This window comes from Taudactylus pleione, unplaced genomic scaffold (assembly GCF_031769625.1).
Source record: "Taudactylus pleione unplaced genomic scaffold, aTauple2 ptg000652l, whole genome shotgun sequence".
NCBI lineage: Eukaryota > Metazoa > Chordata > Amphibia > Anura > Myobatrachidae > Taudactylus > Taudactylus pleione.
In genome coordinates this window covers 341,164-363,128 of record NW_028285054.1, presented here as the reverse complement: position 1 = coordinate 363,128, position 21,965 = coordinate 341,164, and the positions used below count along the sequence as shown (strand labels likewise).

Here is a 21,965-nt window from a genome sequence, read left to right as displayed (position 1 = left end):
GCTCCCAGCTGTCATGTTACAGGCTGTGTTTGAAATATGACAGTTAGGAGCTGATTGGTTGGTAGCTTATCACTCTCCACTTTATCACTTTTCAGAGCTTAGTACATCTGGCCATGTATCTATTAAACCTGAAAATGTTCATTTACTGGTAGTGTTCATTCACTGGCCCATTCATCTTATGGGGCCTTCATTCATTTCATTGTTACAAAAGCAGGTGAACATGAACATATTCACCTGCAATTGTAAAAACTAAGTTATCGGGCCTATGGGAAGGAGTTCCGGGTTGCAAAGAGGGATCCTTTTGCCTGCGCCCCTGTCCGGCTCCTTCCGCTGGATGCCGGGGTTCTTGTGCGCATGACTGACCTGAAGGTCACACATGTGCACTACCATCACTGCAGTGAAGCCGCTCGCGGGGACAGCTTATTTTGCATCAGCTATCACCGCGCCGGAGCAACGATGAATTGCTCCGGATTCCGCGGTGAGTTAGAATGTTAATTCACCTCAATAATTAATATCATGAATAGGCCCATATGACTTTTATTCTGACAATCTCACACCAAGTTTAATAATAAGGAACTTTTAATACAACACTTGTTCTGTGCTGATAATTGTGGATAATGTATAATCGGATCAGGTGTAACCTGGACACAGGCTGAAGCGCTGTTGAAGGTTTTGAGCTGCATACTTGGGCCTCCTCTGTTGCAGTTACTGGGCGGAATGCAACAAAGTCAGAAATGTGGTCAAACCCCCGAAAATGCTGTTTTCGGGGGTTTGACCGCATTTCTCATATGTACCAAGATCTTTAGATGTTGTTGCCCAATAGAAGGCTATGGGTTTCTATTCGTGACACCCCCCTGGGAGGGATACAGGCGGATCCCTCCAATCTCCCCCGCAGCGGTTGCGTTCAAACTCCATCCTCAAGGCACCCTAACGCTTCAGGTTTTAAGGATACCCATGCTTTGTCACAGGTGACTTGATTAGTATCTCAGTCAATTTGCTTTAAACATCTGTGCTCAATCATGTATATCCTTAATACCTAGACCGTTAGAGTGCCTTGAGGACCGAGTTTGGGAACCTCTGCGGCACGCTATGTACTTTTCCAGCCAGACACACAGTCCCACAAAATAGGCATTTCCAAAATTCAGCCTCTGGCCATGCTCCTGTGTATACACAGGGATGACAAATGAGTGATTACAGATGTATTATAGCTGGATATTTTTGCACTTTCAGAAATAATCTGTTTATAAAATGTTTCTTTTTTACTTTCCTGACACGCATGTAGGTTTTCTATGGTTGCACAAAGCAGGTCAAGTGTATTATGTTTATTTTGCCAGCATGTTTATTTCATGTTGAGTTTTTCTCTTTGTGTGAGTGACAAGTCCCTTTGCCAACAACACTGTGTCATAATCAAAGTGTCTTCCGAGAGATGTGAAAGCCTGCATTTAAAATAATGCTCTTGTCAGTCATCTGTTCTTGTTTGCATGTTGTTCATCCTAAGGTTAAGGCTTTCTGAGCATTGCTGTGGTCTCACCTTCATACATTGGTATTTTATTAACAAAGCGGGATTATATACTTTAGAAATATTTTACTTCTTTGTCATTTTAAGAAAGGTAAGAGCCAAGGTTTCAATACAGTTCAGTAAGCAGGAGACAGACAGAAGGACTGTGGATTAAAGATATAAGGAATATATTGTATGGGACATGTGCATTGTCTATAATATCCACCATTAGGGGCCTATTTATCATGCAAAAGATGGCCTGTTAACCATGCAGAAACGCTAGTTTCCTCATGTTTAAGTTACCGGGCCATTCATCATCAGGGGTCCGAATAGCACCACCTGATATACAGCAAACTCAGAAAACGGAAAGCTTTCGGAGTCTGCCTGCAAGAACAAGCGCCATCTTCAGATGGCGCTTGTTCTTGCCGTCCCGGTCCTTCTTATGGGAAGGAGTTCCAGGGATGCGAACAGGGATTCGAGCGGATCCCTCCACCGCCTCCTCACTGACTTCCCGGTGGCTTTGCGCATACGTGACCTCTGTTCACGCATGCCCAGAAGCCGGTTTCGGGGACAGGTAAGAAAAGCAGCTACTTCTGTAGATGCGCTACTAATCGCAGCTGTCCCCGCACCGTAGCAATGATGAATTGCTCCAGTGTAAACAAGCCTCCACGGTCAGGTGAATAATTCATCATCGTGGGCCATACGGCCCCCAATGATGAATCGGCCCCTTATTCTCTTTTTCCCATACAACTCTCGATCTGGATTTTCCCTAATCTGCTGTTTTAGGGGTGTAATTTATTACCCACCGCATTTTAATGTGGTTGGGACGTGATAATTACGCCTCAACCAGCAATATGGTAATGAAAATTACTGCTGGTATTTACCAATTCTGTGGGCACCGGGGTGGAGCTTCCAACAAAACTCTGTCCCAGTTCATACCTAGTGCCCGTACTGAGCATGCATGGCCGCAGGTCTGTGCATGAGTCAGTTGGAGCGTATTTATAACGGGTGCAAGGTGTGCGGTACACACGGGCCCCTGGGTCTAAAGGGGCCCGTACCGCACACCCATAAAACTTACCTGTCCGGAGTCCCGCGTCGGCTCCGGTGTCTCTGCCTGTAAAAACGGCTGGAAAATGGCCGGCCCGGCCATTTTCCAGTCGTTTATGCATGCGCAGTACAGGGAAAATGGCTGCCGTGGACATTTCCCCGATGACCTGTACATGCGCTATAGACTTTGGGCACACTCTAGTGCCCAGAGTCTATAAGTGCGGTGCTGGCTGCGCACAGCTCAGTGCGCAGCCGGCTGCCAGACAGAGAGGAGGGGGCCTGTGTCGGAGACTGCACACGGGCCCCCTCCTCTCTAGAAACGCCCCTGGTTGGAGCAGACCAAAAAGAACTGTGATGGGGTATCCCATAGGTTACTATGGGATAATATCGTCTGTGAACTCTCCGCGAACATGAGACACACCACCAGTGCAGATGTGATATGCTTTGACAAATTGACAATCTTTACACTGTGCTCTATTATTAACATTTATTTAAATAGCAGCAGCGTACTCCATAGTGCTAAACGGTTGGGCACAAACACAGTAATACAGCAACAAGACTGGGGGGTCTATTTACTAAGCAGTGTTAGGAGACAGAGTGAAAAGTGATAAGGTGCCAGCCAATCAGCTCCTAACTGTCATTTTTCAAACACAGCCTGTGAGATGGCAGTTGGGAGCTGATTGGCTGGCAACTTATCACTTTTCACTCTGTCTCCTAACACTGCTTAGTAAATAGACCCCTGGGTTTTTTTAACAGACAGACAAAGCGATATGAGGGCTCTGCTCGCATTCTGAGTGATTATACTCTGATACACAATGATGCAAGACCAGGATGACCAATGACACTTGTGTTGTAGAAAAATGTGTGCAGTAAATTCTCTTTACAGTCGGATATGACTCTGACAAAAATAAGATCTGCATTGGTTTACTGCTTCACAATACCTTAACACCTGATTAGCTTACTTAACTTAAGTTACAAATAAATAAAGACACGGACACCAGAGCTTGGCTAAAAAAGGTCACAGCTTTTTATTTATAAATTAATTCAATCAACCTAACCAGGGTGGCCAAGAGACGCTGCAACTCAGTTCTAGCTTTCACCTTGATCAATACTCGGAGGACGACTAAACGACCCCCCTTCTAGACGTACTAACGATGCAAGAGTCTCATTTCCCTCCTGGGCCAATCCGAGGTGCTATCGTACAAAACAGCACCCGGGTCCCCCCGCAAAGAGAAGGACAAATTCGCCAGGGGCAATGAGGGACAGTGCCCCCACAAAGTTGTCTTACGCCACCTAAAGCCACTGAGTTGCAGCGAACTCCCGCCAAAGCCAGGCCCTAAGAAAAGACTGGCCCGCCACCCAAAAACTAAGCCAAAAACTAGAATAAATCTTTCACAAACAAACTAGTCCCCAAAGCATTCAAGTGCACACCATCATGACGAAAGAACTTCCCGATATCACCAACCAAAAAGCCATGACTCACCAAAATTCCATAAATTTTTTCCACATGCCTGGCAATCGCAACATTGGCTTTCTTCCGCGCTCTCTCCAAAGCACCATACTTGCGCACTCCCCTCCATGTCAAACGAGGCATCATATCAGACCATACAATCCGAATAGTGGGCCAACGCAAACGAATCTCGTCCATCACCTCACGAGTCCTGACAATCAACTCCACACCTTTCAACTGACCCACATCATTGCCCCCAACATGTAAAACCAATATTTTTGGAACTCCCCACTTCGCCACCGATGAAACTATCAGTGCCAAAACAGATTCCACACGCAAGCCCCTCACACCAATCCAACGCACTCTAAACCTACTAGGCCACAAAACCTGCTTTTGGGACAACACATATTTTTCCGCCCAAAAAATATATGAGTGACCAAGTAGCCACACATGCTCCTCTTCTTCCGCCAATGCTGTGGAAAAAGAGAAAACCTAACTGTGAGAACCGCACCAAACCCAATTCCAACGGACACAACTTTTAGTAACACATAGCAACTGACTAGCAGGGATGCATAACTGGGGAAAACAGGAACCCGAGTGAAGAAGAAAAACCAAAAAACCTGCCCTTAAACCAAATGGGTCAAATCATGGCTAACGGGAGGAAAAATTAAAAAATCCCTTCACACCCCCAATTGCTCCACGCTAACCATTGACCAATTGGCAGGTAAGCAACGTTTTCGGGTTAACGCAGGGTGCGCATCTATAACTTATCGCAACGCACGTACTTTTTATATGCAGCCGACCTCCAGCGCCCAACCGTCTGAATGTCCTGCACAGATGCCCCTGAGAGGGCCGCACAAGTAGCAGCGCCAATACGAAAAGAATGCGTGCCATACTCTGAAGGATTCAAACCCAACTCTAACAAACCTTTCTTAAAAACTGCTGCGAATTGAAACTTGGTGAGAGGAGTGCCATCCGCATGAATTAGCCACTGAGCACCCCCACTAGGACGTAACTACGTAAACCTTGCAGCTAACTGAACTGGACAGATGTCTAAATCCCTATTCTTATGTAATGTGACCCATTTCCCCCTGCCTGTTTGATCCGTTTTGGAGAAACGCAGCTTGCAAAGTACTGCTGAGGCACGAAAAACAATGTCTTTTAACAAAAGACCAGAAACTGTGGAAGCTTTATTGCTAGACACTACCTCACTAACCCGAAAAGCCCCAAAAAATGCTACCGCAAAAGCAAGCCTAAAAAGAAAAGCTTCATACGCATCAACCGCTATCTTCCCCATTGATGTCAACAAGCCAGACAAAAGCTGCAAATCAACTGGCCGACGAGAGTCTGAATGCGCTGGCGACCCCTTAGCCCAACCCCTCAAAGCCTTCACTAACGTGAAAGCCTTGGTAGGATCGTGTAAACCTTTTAACTTGCAAAAGAAGGAGATACCAGCAAGCGCGGAACCCATAAACGCTCTAGATCTGCCCTGCTGATATCTAACCCAAACAAAAGATGAAATCAACTGTTCCGGAGACTTACCCTCCATGTCCGGGAGAGCACAATGTGTGCACCAATCCCGCCAAGCGGCTGAGTAAGTCCGGAAAGTCGATGGAGCAAGCGACTTTAACGCCAAACCCTCTAAGCCGGCCTGATAATCTGCTACACAAACGAGGGGCATACCAAACCAACGTTAGAAGCCGACGGCATCAGCGCCCGGAAGCGGTCCAATTGAAATCGGGACAGCGCGTCAGCAATGTCATTACACACACCTGGCACGTGCTTTGCCCTGAATCTAATATTAAACTCCAAGCAGCGCAAAACTAAATGCCGGAGCAAACGCAAAACAAAATGTGAAGACGAACGCTGGTTGTTGATGGCATGAACCACACCCAAATTGTCGCACCAAAATACTACATGACAGTTGCTCAGTCGCACGGACCAAAGTTCAACTGATACGACAATTGGAAAAAGTTCCAGCAGCAACAAGTTGTCTGTCAAACCCTCCTCGCGCCAAGCTATCGGCCACGGAGCCGCGCACCATTCCCCATTGAAAAAGGCCCCAAAACCGGACGATCCGGCCGCATCCGTAAAAAGTTGCAACGAGCTGTTCGCTAAAGGAGGTGAAGGCTAAATGCGTTCGCCATTAAAGTGTATCAAAAACCTGTTCCACATACGAAGATCCTCCTTTATCTCCGCTGACAGGCGAACGTAGTGATGCGGCCGGACCACGCCAGCTGTTGCCCTCTCCAATATTCTACAAAAAACTCTACCCACGGGAATAATACGGCAAGCAAAATTTAAGGAACCGAGAAGAGACTGAACTCTACGTAACCTTACCGAATCCTCCACTAAGCAGACTACAATAAGTCCACGCAGTTTCTCAACCTTATCAATGGGAAGTCTACAACAACCCGCCACCGTGTCTATACCAATTCCCAAATAAGATAAACAAACAGACGGACCCTCTATCTTCTCATTAGCAACGGGAACACCTAACACTTTAAATAAGGACTGCGCAGAAAAAAGGAGGTCAGAACAAACGTCACTTCTTCCTGGACCAATAAAGAGAAAATCATCAAAATAGTGCGCTATGCCCGTTTGTCCGGTCCCGGCATGCAGACACCACTGCAAAAAGGAGCTGAATTTCTCAAAATAGGCACAGGAAACCGCGCAGACCATAGGCAAACATTTATCTACAAAATAACCCGAATCTAACCTAAAACCCATAAATTTCATGGCCTCAGGATGCATTGGTAATAAACGGAACGCTGCTTCTATATCTAATTTTGCCAACAAAGCGCCATGCCCAAAACTACGAACTAAATTCAAGGTATCGTCAAATGATTGGTAAACGACCCTACGACAATTCTCAGGTATGGCATCATTAACAGAACCTCCCTGCGGATACGAGAGATGTTGTATCAAACGAAACTTGCCCGGCACTTTCTTAGGAACCACGCCTACCGGAGAAATACAGAGATTTTGCAAAGGAGGACAAGGAAAAGGACCCTCCATCCTCCCCAGCAAAACCTCCGCACGCACTTTATCCCTCAATTCCCCGGGAAAATCCCTGGCAGAGCGTAAGTTCTGCGACACCCTAACCATCAACGGCCTTTCTATGGGTAAACGAAAACCCCTCAAAAAGAAACAGTGCATCCTCTCTACATGGGTATAACTGCAACCATCTAATAAGAGAATCCAAACGGACTGGAGAACTAGCCTTAACCAGCACTCTTGTGTCCCTCGGCACGGTCCTGGGAAGTACCTCCTGCCCCACGTCGACAGTCCTTGGCCGGATGTTCACCTCCGCAGAGATGACAGGAGCGGCGAAAGCGACACCCCGACCCCCTAGTACATTTGGAGTCGTTATAGGCAAAACATTTCCCTCTCCCCGCTCCTGCCGACCCCTGCCTGTTGGTAGCATAGCTTTTCCGAGGAGGCACACCATCCAAGGGAGGCCGACGCTGTTGTGAGACCTCTAACCATACTTCCACATCCTTAACCCCGAAAGGAATAACTAAAGCACCATCATGTTTTTTCCTAAATTGTGAATCATATTCGCGCCATGCCAAATTACGAGACCGGACGAACATGTCGAGCACTAAAAATAGATACCTGAGAATGTTAACGTGCTCCTGCGCCCTGGTCTCCAAATAACATATCGCAAATATGAGCATGCCTTTCAACCAAGTATTAAAGCTGCAAAAAGCATCTTCCCCCATACCTCCCGATTTTTTAGCCTGCGCCAAGCCTTTCTTCATGTCATCTGTGAGTGCAAAAAGGTCTACAAATTTACCCTTGCGAATCTTGCCTGTTACACTTTTCCGCAAGCCTCGTAGCACCGCAGTATTCGCGCAATGGACTGTATCTGCCCCTGCCTCCTGCGCTTTCGCCCTTGACTCGTCAATCTTCCTAACATCGCTACCTGACTTTTTCGCCAGCCGCAGCGCAACCATTCTAGCAATTTTACAGGGGCGAGCGGGGGAACCAGAAGAGTGAGATGAAGAAGAAGAAGAGTCAGAAGAAGACAAATGAGTTTCATACTCACCGGAACCAGATGGAAGCGGACCCGCTTCAGCAGACTTCTCCCCTGACAACGCCACAGCTTCGGATACCGGTGCCGAATCCTCATGTCCCGGAGCAGGCAACGAATGAACCGCGGACACCTCACCACCTGGACCATCCGATACTTCTAAGCCTGGAACTAAGGAAGACATGTGAGCCACCGCAGACACAGACCTGAAAACATCCGACGTGGGAAGAGGCGTGGTGACCGGCTTAGGAGGAGGAATGGCTGGTGCCCGTGGAAGAGGCGACAAACTGGGCAGGGGCAAAGAAGAGGCAGCTTGGCCAATGTACGTGCTGAAAGATGAAACTGAGGGTAAAGGCGGGGGCGCGACTGAGGCAGGTGGGTAAACTTGCCAAGCTGGCAGGTAAGGGTACTGGAATTGCTTGCTGAAAAGCAGGAGGGTATGCCGAAGGAGGGGCCGCGAAATGGGGAGAATAAAAAGGGGCAGGAGGGACGGCAGCAGAAGATGTAAAAATCGGAGGAGCTACTCCTGAGCTCCAAGAAGTCTGACCCCAAGAAGGGCCTGCCATAGAAAGGGGGGCTGGCGCATTAAAGGATGGTGCCTGGCTGCCGGCTGGGGTGTACCATGGGGGTTGAATAGAAACCGACACCATGTGCCCAAATGATACTCCAGCGATTGGAGTCGTGTGCAAAGCTGGAGAGCTTAAACGCTACGCCAAACCCCCCGAAAAATGTGAAAAGGTGCCTGGGAAATAGGGAGACCCCGCACCTAAAATGGCCGATTGAGGCAAGATGGCCACCGGACCCGCCGCATGGGCCAGGCTGGCTGTACCACCGGAGATCAAAGCGGTGGAGGGCGCAGCCGAGGTGGACATGACACCCCCGACCCAACATAAGGCCAAGACGGGGCTGAGGTCGTGTGACCCCCGCTAACTGACAGGGGTGGACCCACGAAAAACGCTGCGCGCACGTCCCCGGCGTTGCCAAGTGCCCCCGCAGGAGCCGCGGCCAAAGCAGGTATGCCAGGGGACCCAAGTGGTGCCGAAGGAGCTGCGCTGCTGGCCTGTGTGAGGGTGAGTGGATGGGGATGGGCGTCAGCATCACGCGCAGGAGAAGCCAGGGCCGCGACGCTTCTGGCAGAGCTGACGCCGGGGCGTGGTGGGGATGCAGCGGGGCCAGATGATAGAGCGCCCGGGGAGAGAGTGCAGGCAGAGGAGGGAGCGGACCCAGCAGCCGCTGGGGAGCCGGCGGCAAGTAAGGCAGAGCCGCTCGGGGACAAGGTATGAAACGGGGAAGGAGAGGTTGGGGGAGATAAGTGGGCGGGCACAGAGCGCAGGGGACACGCAAATTCAGCCAGCCGGCGGGGTGGGGGGGCATCGCGACGGGGACGAGACATGGTGGACTAGACAGCAGATAAATAAATTGATAGAAGAATATGCAAGTGATACTCAGCCTGTACGAAATTCAACTGCGAAAGAGGCTGAGCTGCCTTCTGACCCTGCCTTATATATCCTCAATTTAACTCCTCCTATCCCTCTGCCCATAGGATGAACTGACCACTTGACACAAACCATTCACTCAGCAACAGGCTGTCATATACCAAACACCTTGCAGAAACCATCAATCTTACCTATCCTCAATCCTATACAGATTTCGTCTTCCATTGTATGTCCAACTTTTCACAGATCCAATTTTATTGCAATGACCCAATCAAATTGCTTTGATACCCACCGTTATACATGTTTATTTCTTATAGCATGGAAAGGGAAGTTTATATAGGCAGAGGGGGAGATTAAAGGGGGGATAATGACATATAGAAATAAAGCAGGCTCTCATAGAGTCCCATCTTCAGGAGGTGGAGCCTGTCTCCAGATACTTTGGGGTAAGTTAGTAAAGGTCAGTTGGCATTTTGGCACAAATGTAGCGTTTTCCGGTGGGATTGCATTCTGCTGAGTAACTAAGCTCAAGGATGCCGCAGTTCTGCCAAAAAACACGCTTAATTGCATAATTGGCTGATCCAATTTTCCACCATTAAAAGTGTTGAAACCCTTGATTTCCTATGCATCAGATTTTGTAAAAATGACCTGCCTCTGAGAGGCGTTTTGTGTTAATTGCTGGAAAAATCGGTTGGGCCAAGAGCGTGGGGACCCCCAAAATTTCCATTACCAAAACTAGCCTTTACCAGCCAGGGCTGGCGGTCCTCATTTTTTGCACGTCTTACACTATCATGTTTCCAAGAGAGGGCATATTTAATGTTATTTTAGAGATCAAATAGACTATACCTGGCTGGGTCCATGTACCCCCTATTTTTTCTTTCATCTGTATATGATGCGGGAGCCAATCAGTGAGGAGATAAAAGTGCTGTCAAGTAAAACCTTTTCCAGTACCTCTACAGTATTCCCTTGATTACCAGTGTGATCGTCCTCCAATGCAAGAGTCAGCCAGTGGTGATCTGATCAGCCAGTGACCAATGCTTGTGTGCTCTCTCCATCTAATGCTGCCAACTAAGGGCCTGATTCAACAGTGTACTGCTGATTGCAGATTCCCGATTATCTGTGTGCAGAATGGGTCCTGCATAGTCGCATGCAGACCCTTGAATGCTTCTGCCTGATTGACAGGCTTCAGCATTTAAGCGGCAGTGCGGGGGCAGCTGGCGTTCCCGGAAACACACGTAGCATTTCAGGTTATAAATAAAAGAAAAGTGCTTTACTGCCTGCATAAAACTGGAAACAAAAATAACAAACGCCTAGCTCCATTCGGGCACTGACTCACTTCTTCGTCCCTGACTAACCTTGGGCAGCTAGTCTGCAAATAAAGTCCAAAGTCAGCTTAGTCCTGCTTCCTACAGGTTAACACAGGCTCCGTTCTGGTCTTTCACACAAAGGGCCGTATTCAATTTGGGGCGAAAAGCCATTTTTGCCAAAACTTTTTCGCAGATGACGTCATTTTTGCAGATTCCATTTATCCCCATATTCAATTTCAGCGTATTTTCGCTGGCGTGATAACGCAATGCAATGTAATAGGTGAAAGAGTTTCGCCTATGAACATCCGGCGGAAAAAAGTGCAGAATTGGGGTTTTGGGGTGCAAAGTTGCGGGAACCACCCTGCACCCTTCGAACACCCCCCCTGAAGCTAACTGCGTAAAAATATGCAAAAAAACACAAAGGACACCGCAAAAAAGCACTTTGAAAAAATGGGCGAAAAAATCAAAATGGGGGTACAAATTCAAAAACTAGCCACATAGCCTTTTGGGGGTCTGAAAGTATGGGGAGGTATATTTTTGATTGCAGGTGATTGCAGAAGGTGTGTTTTTGGTGCTTTTTAATCCTTGACTTTAGCAACTTTAAAATATGCTTGAACCAATTTTCATGTACCCTGAATTTGCTGGGAATACTGATTTTCCCCCCCAAATTTTGCAAAATGCTATTCTTTATCACTTGCTGACAGGTGCTAAAAAGCGCCTATTTAGACCATTCAAAAACCCCAAATACCTTCAGCAGGGCTAATCGGGGGTACCCATAGTGAACCCCCATGTCAGAGCATCTTTTGGGAGGTGTCAGGCTGATTTCCTCAAAAACAACAGGACTTTTCGCCTGTTTGAGTTCCGGCGTGTCCTGTTTTCGCCGATTTGGAATTGCATACGAGGATACACCTGGTGTATAAATATATACAATTTTTGATGGTACTCAGCGGTAGGCAGCACTCATTTTTGTAATTTCTTGGTACTCAGCGGTAGGCAATACTCGTTGTTGTAATTTCTAATTCTTAGAATTAATCTGACACAGATATGAAAAAATAAGCATTTGATGACTTGTGTGGAAGGCACAAGATTCTATACAGTAGATCAGTAGTAGTATCAGCTTGTAACTTTAGTTGAGTACTGGCACCTTTTTTACTAAGTACCAGTACCTTTTTTTCATAAAAAAGCACTGTATGTAGCGAGACATCAGTGTGACATCAGTGCAATCTTAAATTGCCTAGGCAGTGTGGTAGGCCTAATGCAGAAATAATGCGTTTTCTCTGTCACTGACGTCTTAATGTCTTTCCTTTGTCAGTATATTGTCTGAAAAAGCTTGGGAAAAAATGGGGCTTAGTTCTCTCTATTTCGGAAGCTCAGCAATTGTTCCTCACACAGCTCTCAAAAGCAAATTCTTTATTAAAGCCTTGCAGCACTCATCCTACCAACTGCTCTATCATCCTCACTCACTGTCTCTCCTCTGTCTAACTGCCCGTCCCTATAGATTTTAATCTCTCAAGAGCAGGGCCCTCTTTCCCCATGTGCCCCCCCTTCCCACTGCCAACAATGACACTGAACATTCGGGTCCAGCTGGCAATGCTTTTATGGGTGTGACTGCCTGTGCAGTGGATGTGGATTAAAAGGTCTACACTATTTAGATAGACAGTCAAAAGTTCAACACCAACTAGTAGACAGGCAATAGGTCGACACTGTCAAAAGGTCGACACACAAAAAGATCGGAGTGGCTGAATATCGACAGGTTCAAAATGTTGACATTGGAATGGTCAACACATTTTTTTTCTAACCCTAATCCTCACCCTAACCCTCCCCTTGGTGCCTAACCCTAAATCTCCTTCATGATGCCTAACCCTAACTGTCCCTCCTAGTGCCTAACCCTAACATTCTGGTAAGTGCCTAACGCTAACTGTCCCTCCTAGTGCCTAACCCTAACATTCCAGTAAGTGCCTAACACTAACCTTCCAGTAAGTACCTAACCCTAACTCTACTTCTTGGTGCCTAACCCTAACCTTTCGGTAAGTACCTAACCCTAACTCTACTTCATGGTGCCTAACCCTAACTGTCCCTCCTAGTGCCTAACCCTAACTGTCCCTCCTAGAGCCTAACCCTAACCATCCCTCCTACTGCCTAACCCTAACTGAAGGGGTAAATGCCTAACCCTAACTGTCCATCATGGTGCCTAACCCTAACTGTCCCTCCTTGTGCCTAACCCTAACATTCTGGTAAGTACCTAACCCTAACTGTCCCTTCTAGTGCCTAACCCTAACATTACGGTAAGTGCCTAACCCTAACTCTACTTCATGGTGCCTAACCCTAACTGTCCCTCCTAGTGCCTAACCCTAACTGTCCCTCCTAGTGCCTAACCATAACCATCCCTCCTAGTGCCTAACCCTAACTGAAGGGATAAATGCCTAACCCTAACTGTCCTTCATGGTGCCTAACCCTAAGTGTCCCTCCTTGTGCCTAACCCTAACATTCTGGTAAGTACCTAACCCTAATTGTCCCTCCTAGTGCCTAACCCTAACATTCCGGTAAGTGCTTAACCCTAACTGTCCCTCCTAGTGCCTAACCTTAACCTTCCAGTAAGTGTCTAACCCTAACTCTCTTTCATGGTGCCTAACCCAAACCGTCCCTCCTAGTGCCTAACCTAACCGTCCCTCCTAGTGCCTAACCCTAACATTCCAGTAAGTGCCTAACCCCAACCGTCCCTCCTAGTACTTAACCCTAACCGTCCCTCCTAGTGCCTAATCCTAACGAAAGTGTCTACCCTTTTGTGTGTCGACCATTCCAATGTCGACCTTTGACAATGTCATGCTTTTGCACCCGTCAATCTTCATCCATTTCGACCATTTGTGTGTCGACCTTTTGTACCTGCTGACCTATTGCCTGTCTACCAGTTGATGTCTACCTAGACACTGTCGACCTTTTCATTATCTATCCATTGACAGTCATCCCTGTGCAGCGATGGTTATATAGCTTGTATCCCAATATTTTGTACAGTAAGTCTTTTGCACTTTTTTTCTTGTTTGCCCTGTTTCTGTTTATGTATTTTGTAAGGTGTTGCGGACCCCTTGTGGTAACATATAAATAAAGGAGAATAATAATAATAATACAAAAATAAAAGATAACATCAATAAGTACAGATGTGTATACATTTATCCTCCGTACAAGTTGTCTTACACATTCAGGAGCTCATTGTGACTCGGAGGTGTCGAGAATCTTTTTGTGCGACTTTTTACCTTCAAATGCGTCTTATTCGCACAGCGGTGCGAATGCTATGCACAAGCTGGATAAAATGATATGCAGCATGCCTATATTCTGTGTGCGGCTGCAGGTGTATCTGCATGCAAAATGCTACGTTACAGTGTCAGTAGCTGGGACACTGTAACGTAGCATTTTGCATGCAGATACACCCGCATGGTGCGACTAGAAGGGCTGTTTAACGTGCAAGGAGGCTAGATGTATGTGGGCACATCTGTAGTAAGTAAATGGTTTTTACTGAAATGTTTTTCTTGACCGGAGTTCTCCTTTAAGTTTGCCATGACTGTTAAAGGGCAAAAATATAGGAAATCTGCTATAAATCAGATTGTAAAACGGTAAAACTTTATGGGGTCTATTTACTAAGCAGTGTTAGGAGACAGAGTGAAAAGTGATAAGAAAGTGATAAGGTGCCAGCCAATCAGCTCCAAACTGTCATCTCACAGGCTGTGTTTGAAAAATGACAGTTGGGAGCTGATTGGCTGGCACCTTTTCACTCTGTCTCCTAACACTGCTTAGTAAATAGTAGACACAAAAAACAATATATAAAATAAAACCAATGCTGTTTCATTTTTCCTATTTTGTTTTTCAAGGGAGTAAAAAAAGCATAGGATTATATCTGTAAATACAATCGAAAGACTTTTGACCTATGTGTTCAGCTATGTCTAGCAAACACATCTGGCTATACTTTGAAAATGACATTAACTCGAACAACACAAGAGACGCTGATCTGAGAATATGGCCAGAGGTTGCCTGCTTTGAAGGTCATGGAGCGCAGAGTAGAGGCCATATATTACAAAGTTTGAAATTTCGCATGTAAAGGTTACAGTTGTCTAGTGATATATAAAGAATCATTGTACAGTATTTATTTATACGCTAAATACATCCTTTGGATCATACATCTTCAGGACTGTACTACATACAAAAGAAAATAGAAATTATCCTTGAATTGTGCTACCAGAGGGGCTGAGGGAGCATCTGTTCTAAGGAGAGTGTCAATCTATTTTCTCAAAACTGAGTGGACAAAACTGGAATAGAAGGGAGGACAGCACTAATTCATATAAAACAATACTATATATTTTATTTTTATATTAGTACAGCTTAAATACACTGAAGTGCCAAAAGTCATGGGATAGTAAAAGTAATAGTAGGTGGCGTCACCGTACTGTGACGTCTTGGAAATGCCCATACTTGCATCAGTTGTAATCTGACATCTCGTGAGTCAGTATGAACACCGGCTAGGCTGCTCAAGGCAAGGCGATGTGAATTATCGGAGTCCGAATAGGGCATTATAGTGGGTGCCTGAAGTTGTGTGGACATTCAACATTCCTCGATCTATGGTGTCACATGTGTACCGGGAATACCTCATGGAAGGCATTACCACCCAACGTGGATAGCGCAGTGGCCAACCACGGGTGATTAATGATTGTGTGTCTGGCCAGAATTGTCCATGGTAACAAACAAGCGACACTGGCTCAAATCACATCCACATTCAATGCAGGAGGTACCAGATGCATATCCAGCAAGTCAGCGCAGCGTTCTTTAGCTTCCATGGGATATGGGAGCAGAAGAACCAGCAGAGTTCCCCCGTTAATGCTACAACACTGGACACAGCGCCTCACCTGGGCTTGTTGACGACGCCAAATACACCCCGAAGGACTGGCAACATGTGGCGTGGTACAATGAGTCTGTACTGTCTACCTGTGCATGGCTGAATAAACTACCACAACACAATGTTTGCCATAATAAGCTATTGGTAAGCAGAATATATAGGTTGATAGCTATATAGCATAAGCCTATGGGTTCCATTTATCTGGCACATGAGCGCAATAACCTGTGTAAAATAAATGGGTGGTCTTGTTGATGGCTGAACCTGGATTTGGGAGTCAGAGTTCGGGCTTCTACTGTTGGTGGCCAGTTTAGTTGAGTAGCAGAAAATCTCAAGATAACTACCCATCCATATTTATCAATACAATTGCACTGAACAGTGCATATTACTTACTGGAACTTCTGAGGCCTTAGCTAAAAGCATGTTACACTGCAGGTGGGGAAGATTTAAAATGTGCAGAGAGATTTGGGGGCAAATTTATGAAATGTCAGGTTTTCAAAGCCACAAATGTTCAGTGGCTTTGACCAATGTTTTCCAAATGGCAATAGTAATGAATCCTTGTTTACTATTAATTACAGATGCTGTGTGAAAAACATTGGTTACAGCTGTCGATGATCTGTGTCTTTGAGGCTTTGAAAATCCAATGTTTAGTAAATCTACCCCTTAAATCGTGTACACACTACCCGACCCACCATTCCGACGCCCGATGGTCCGATGAAACGATATATATCAGGCGGTCGGTACACACTGCACGATTTGGTGTCTGACCCCCTGATATATCGTTCGCAGGAGCGCTCATAGTGCATACGCACTAGATGATCCCAATGATATGTCACTCCAATCCGCCATATCGTCCGAGAAAGCTTCTAGTGTGCACCCAAGTTTAGAGTTGGGAGGAGTGTGTCCTAACAGAACTCACATTTCAGTGTAAAAATAAAGCTGTCCAGCAGGTTCAAAGTTGCTCCTTGTTTTGGCGTTGCTCTCAACTTTGAATCAGTCCTTAAAAAAGAAGAGTAAACAGCAAAATTAAGTTAGAACAAATGGAAAATGTAATGAAAGGTCATCGTCCCCCTTTTCCCCCAAACATGTAAATTTGCGGTCAGCTGTTTTATGTAAAGAAACATCAATAGCAAGTATGGTTGGGACCAGTGAAGGCTCCAGGGGTGGGTCTGCAGCCCTGTCCAAAATTCAAATAGGGGAGCCACAGCAACTGCCAGTGAGTCCCAGCCATCTATGTTTGGCAGCGTTTGTGATGGCAGTTGGTGGGGTTCCCCTATTTCAATTTTGGACTGTGCTGCAGCCCCACCCCTGGAGCCGCCACTGGTTGGGACCACACAAGCTGTAACTTTATTATGCTTCCCTCCCACAGTTAGTTACCCCATAATCCTTATTGTCAATCATACAGTATTTAAAGTTTTCAGATCAGATTACTTTTCTTATAGTGCGTACACACGATACGACAGGGAGAGATCAGATTACGATCGTTATCTGATAATCCTGCATGTGCCGGATGATCGTTATCGAACAGCCAACACATGCTGTAAGCCCCTTACAACTATAACAACCGCGGGTCCCTATAGTAAATAGGCTAACCTGGTCGATATCAACCAGGTATGTCTGCTTGCATGGACTACCGATGATGGTCTATAACGACCATATGTGGGCACGCATCGACCATCGTTTGGTCATTTGCAGGGGCCAGAAGCTATCAGATTTAAATGATAACGATAGGATCGTTATCATTATCGTACAAATCTGACAGCTTATCTGACCGTGTGTACGCACCATTACAGTGTTAAACTCGCTGACATTGCAATGTCGTCTGATGTCATACAGCATTTGAATGACTTTGAAGCATTTTTTTAGAATTATTTTTGTAAATGTAAAACAGTGTAAACAATAACTTCTCAAGCAAAATACTGTATTAAATGTAATGATGTGAAAAAGATTAGTAAAAATATATAAAGCAATACAGGAATCCAGGGAGTGAAATTAATAATTTTCATGCATTTTGAACAACTTTTGTATTGACAATTCCAAGGTTTGAGTGATTTACCCACTTCAGCGGTTTATTCTATTATACTGTGAAGCCCTTTGATGTGACTTGGGAGGGAGACGGTGTAGTATGTAAATGAAGTATTGTACAGATTGAGAGACTGTACGGAATGTTTCATTAAATGAGAGATATAGGCTGGGGGCAGCCGTATGGAGAGATTGAAACATGAATTGGTTATGTTGAGTTATCCACTGAACAAAATGATCTATCAAGGATATTGAATGTTATATGATAATATCAATACTAGTTATATATTGGATGAAAATATTCATGTTTCTGTATCGTTCCATTAGAATCTCTTGGAGTCCTTTCTTTGTAGGTTAAAAAATGTGTTCAATACCAAAAATTGAGCAACACTAAAGCAATATCTTCGTTATGCAGTAGATGTGGAAACGGGCAGGCAGATGGGAAAAAACTTACTTTACAGAACTTCTGGATAATATGTACATTATTTTGAGGAACAATGGACTTTACTTCTTATATGTGCTGTGTCTATTTTGTTGACTACTGGGAATCCATACCTGAACAATATGCTCTTCTGGGGATAGATTTACTAAAGCTTCTAAACAGGGGCGTAACTATGTATTTGAAGACCCCATAACAAAAGTTTGTAAAAGCCCCTACAGTATGTACCACCCAATGGTGAAAAATGTATATAACACCTATGACAAGGGAGAAGATGGCCCCCCTCAGCTCTGGGCCCCATAGCAGCTGCACAACTTACACCTATTGCAGTTACACCCATGCTTCTAAAACAGACAAGTCGTGGTGTTGCCCCTAGCAACCAATCAGATTCTGTCTATCATTTTCTAGAATGCAATAGAGAATTGTTAGCTAGAATCTGATTGGTTGCTATGGGCAACACCACGACTTGTCTGTTTTAGAAGCTTTAGTAAATCTACCGGCCTCTACTGTCACCTTTGTGGACATGACACCCACATCTGTCCCCCCCTCCCATCCCCTGACCTCTGTCCTTCTCTGTTATTCTATGTCCAACAATCTCTCCCCAATTTACACTTAGATTTTCTAAAGCAAATTTATCAACATGTCAGCATGTCCAGGACAGACCTCATGCTCTTCCCTCTTCCAGTGTTATTGGCCCTTCTTTAGTCTTTCTGATGGTTATTATCACACTCTTCCCAGTTCCCACACCCATTGTTTTGGTGTCATCCTCGCCTCAACTTTATTTCACATATCCGATCCTTTGTGTTTGTCATGTTGTCTCTTACTTTAAAACACAACCAGAAAGGGGGCTATTTACTAATGCCTATTCTTCTAAGATCATGTGGAAATCAATGGTGCACGCAAGGGAAGTTTCTCAGTACCCAGAATAATCAATGACAGACCGTCTCTACACTGGTCACCCAGAGCCCCACCCTCTAGTAGCTTAATGCCACAACTCATGGGTCTATGGGGAGGAATTGTGTCCAATAAGATGCAATTCTATGAGAAACGCAAAGCACACTGCTCCTCTCCCATCAGTAGCTGCTCTATCTCCCCTCCTGGTGAAAGTGTGCAAGTAAGTGTGTGTACGTGTGCGTGTTCAGGGGTGGACCCAGAACAAACTGACAGGGGGGGCACCACAATAGGGGAAGGTGTGGGGCGGGCACACAGAAGGTGGAAAGGTGGGTGTGTCCTCATAACAGGGGGTGTGGCCACACAGGGAAGGCCATACCCAAGAGCCACGGCCTCATTTTCATCACGCTGAGGGCAGACAATAACCAAGGTCAAGACAATTTATGTCCTACCAGCCAGCTGGTGTTCTAAGGTCCGTTGGAAAGTTTCAGATCTGTCAGGAAAGAGATGGAGAATAAATAACTGCATTTAAAAGTGTCAAATAATTTAGATCCCTCCCTCTGAATCTGCAACTGCCAGCCAACATAAAGCATTATAATGCATGTATCTCTCTCATTGCCCTCTCCCTGCCCATATCTATAATACTGCCCCCTCCATAGCTGTCTCATTGCTCCCTCCCTCCACATCGCTCTGATTGCCCCCTCCATTGTTGACTCCTTACCCTTGCATATATCCCTGATTGCCCCCTTCATAGCTGTCTCATCTAGTCCTCCCTGCATATCTCCCTGATTGTCCTCTTCATAGCTGTCTCATCTAGTCCTCCCTGCATATATCCCTGATTGCCCCCTTCATAGCTGTCTCATCTAGTCCTCCCTGCATATCTCCCTGATTGTCCTCTTCATAGCTGTCTCATCTAGTCCTCCCTGCATATATCCCTGATTGCCCCCTTCATAGCTGTCTCATCTAGTCCTCCCTGCATATCTCCCTGATTGTCCTCTTCATAGCTGTCTCATCTAGTCCTCCCTGCATATATTCCTGATTGCCCCCTTCATAGCTGTCTCATCTAGTCCTCCCTGCATATATCCCTGATTGCCCCCTTCATAGCTGTCTCATCTAGTCCTCCCTGCATATATCCCTGATTGCCCCCTTCATAGCTGTCTCATCTAGTCCTCCCTGCATATCTCCCTGATTGTCCTCTTCATAGCTGTCTCATCTAGTCCTCCCTACATATATCCCTGATTGCCCCCTTCATAGCTGTCTCGTCTAGTCCTCCCTGCATATATCCCTGATTGCTTCCTCCACAGCTGTCTCATCTAGTCCTCCCTGCATATATCCCTGATTGCCCCTTCATAGCTCTCATCTAGTCCTCCCTACATATATCCCTGATTGCCACCTTCATAGCTGTCTCATCTAGTCCTCCCTGCATATATCCCTGATTGCCCCCTTCATAGCTGTCTCATCTAGTCCTCCCTGCATATATCCCTGATTGCCCCCTCCACAGCTGTCTCATCTAGTCCTCCCTGCATATATCCCTGATTGCCCTCTTCATAGCTGTCTCATCTAGTCCTCCCTGCATATCTCCCTGATTGTCCTCTTCATAGCTGTCTCATCTAGTCCTCCCTGCATATATCCCTGATTGCTTCCTCCACAGCTGTCTCATCTAGTCCTCCCTGCATATATCCCTGATTGCCACCTTCATAGCTGTCTCATCTAGTCCTCCCTGCATATATCCCTGATTGCCCCCTTCATAGCTGTCTCATCTAGTCCTCCCTGCATATATCCCTGATTGCCCCCTCCACAGCTGTCTCATCTAGTCCTCCCTGCATATATCCCTGATTGCCCTCTTCATAGCTGTCTCATCTAGTCCTCCCTGCATATCTCCCTGATTGTCCTCTTCATAGCTGTCTCATCTAGTCCTCCCTGCATATATCCCTGATTGCTTCCTCCACAGCTGTCTCATCTAGTCCTCCCTGCATATATCCCTGATTGCCCTCTTCATACCTGTCTCATCTAGTCCTCCCTGCATATATCCCTGATTTCCCCCTTCATAGCTCTCATCTAGTCCTCCCTACATATATCCCTGATTGCCACCTTCATAGCTGTCTCATCTAGTCCTCCCTGCATATATCCCTGATTGCCCCCTTCATAGCTGTCTCATCTAGTCCTCCCTGCATATATCTCTGATTGCCCCCTTCATAGCTGTCTCATCTAGTCCTCCCTGCATATATCCCTGATTGCCCCCTTCATAGCTGTCTCATCTAGTCCTCCCTGCATATCTCCCTGATTGCCCTCTTCAAAGCTGTCTCATCTAGTCCTCCCTGCATATATCCCTGATTGCCCCCTTCATAGCTGTCTCATCTAGTCCTCCCTGCATATCTCCCTGATTGCCCTCTTCATAGCTGTCTCATCTAGTCCTCCCTGCATATATCCCTGATTACCCCCTCCACAGCTGTCTCATCTAGTCCTCCCTGCATATCTCCCTGATTGCCCCCTTCATAGCTGTCTCATCTAGTCCTCCCTGCATATCTCCCTGATTGTCCTCTTCATAGCTGTCTCATCTAGTCCTCCCTGCATATATCCCTGATTGCTTCCTCCACAGCTGTCTCATCTAGTCCTCCCTGCATATATCCCTGATTGCCCTCTTCATACCTGTCTCATCTAGTCCTCCCTGCATATATCCCTGATTTCCCCCTTCATAGCTCTCATCTAGTCCTCCCTACATATATCCCTGATTGCCACCTTCATAGCTGTCTCATCTAGTCCTCCCTGCATATATCTCTGATTTCCCCCTTCATAGCTGTCTCATCTAGTCCTCCCTGCATATATCCCTGATTGCCCCCTTCATAGCTGTCTCATCTAGTCCTCCCTGCATATATCCCTGATTGCCCTCTTCATAGCTGTCTCATGTAGTCCTCCCTGCATATCTCCCTGATTGCTCCCTCCACAGCAGTCTAACTGCCAGT

General features: G+C 46.1%; 1 pseudogene; it reads right to left on the bottom strand.

Annotated features, from left to right (window-relative positions):
• Nucleotides 1–4,755: 4,755 nt before the first annotated feature.
• LOC148478449 (uncharacterized) lies at nucleotides 4,756–5,544 on the bottom strand (annotated as a pseudogene).
• Nucleotides 5,545–21,965: the final 16,421 nt, after the last annotated feature.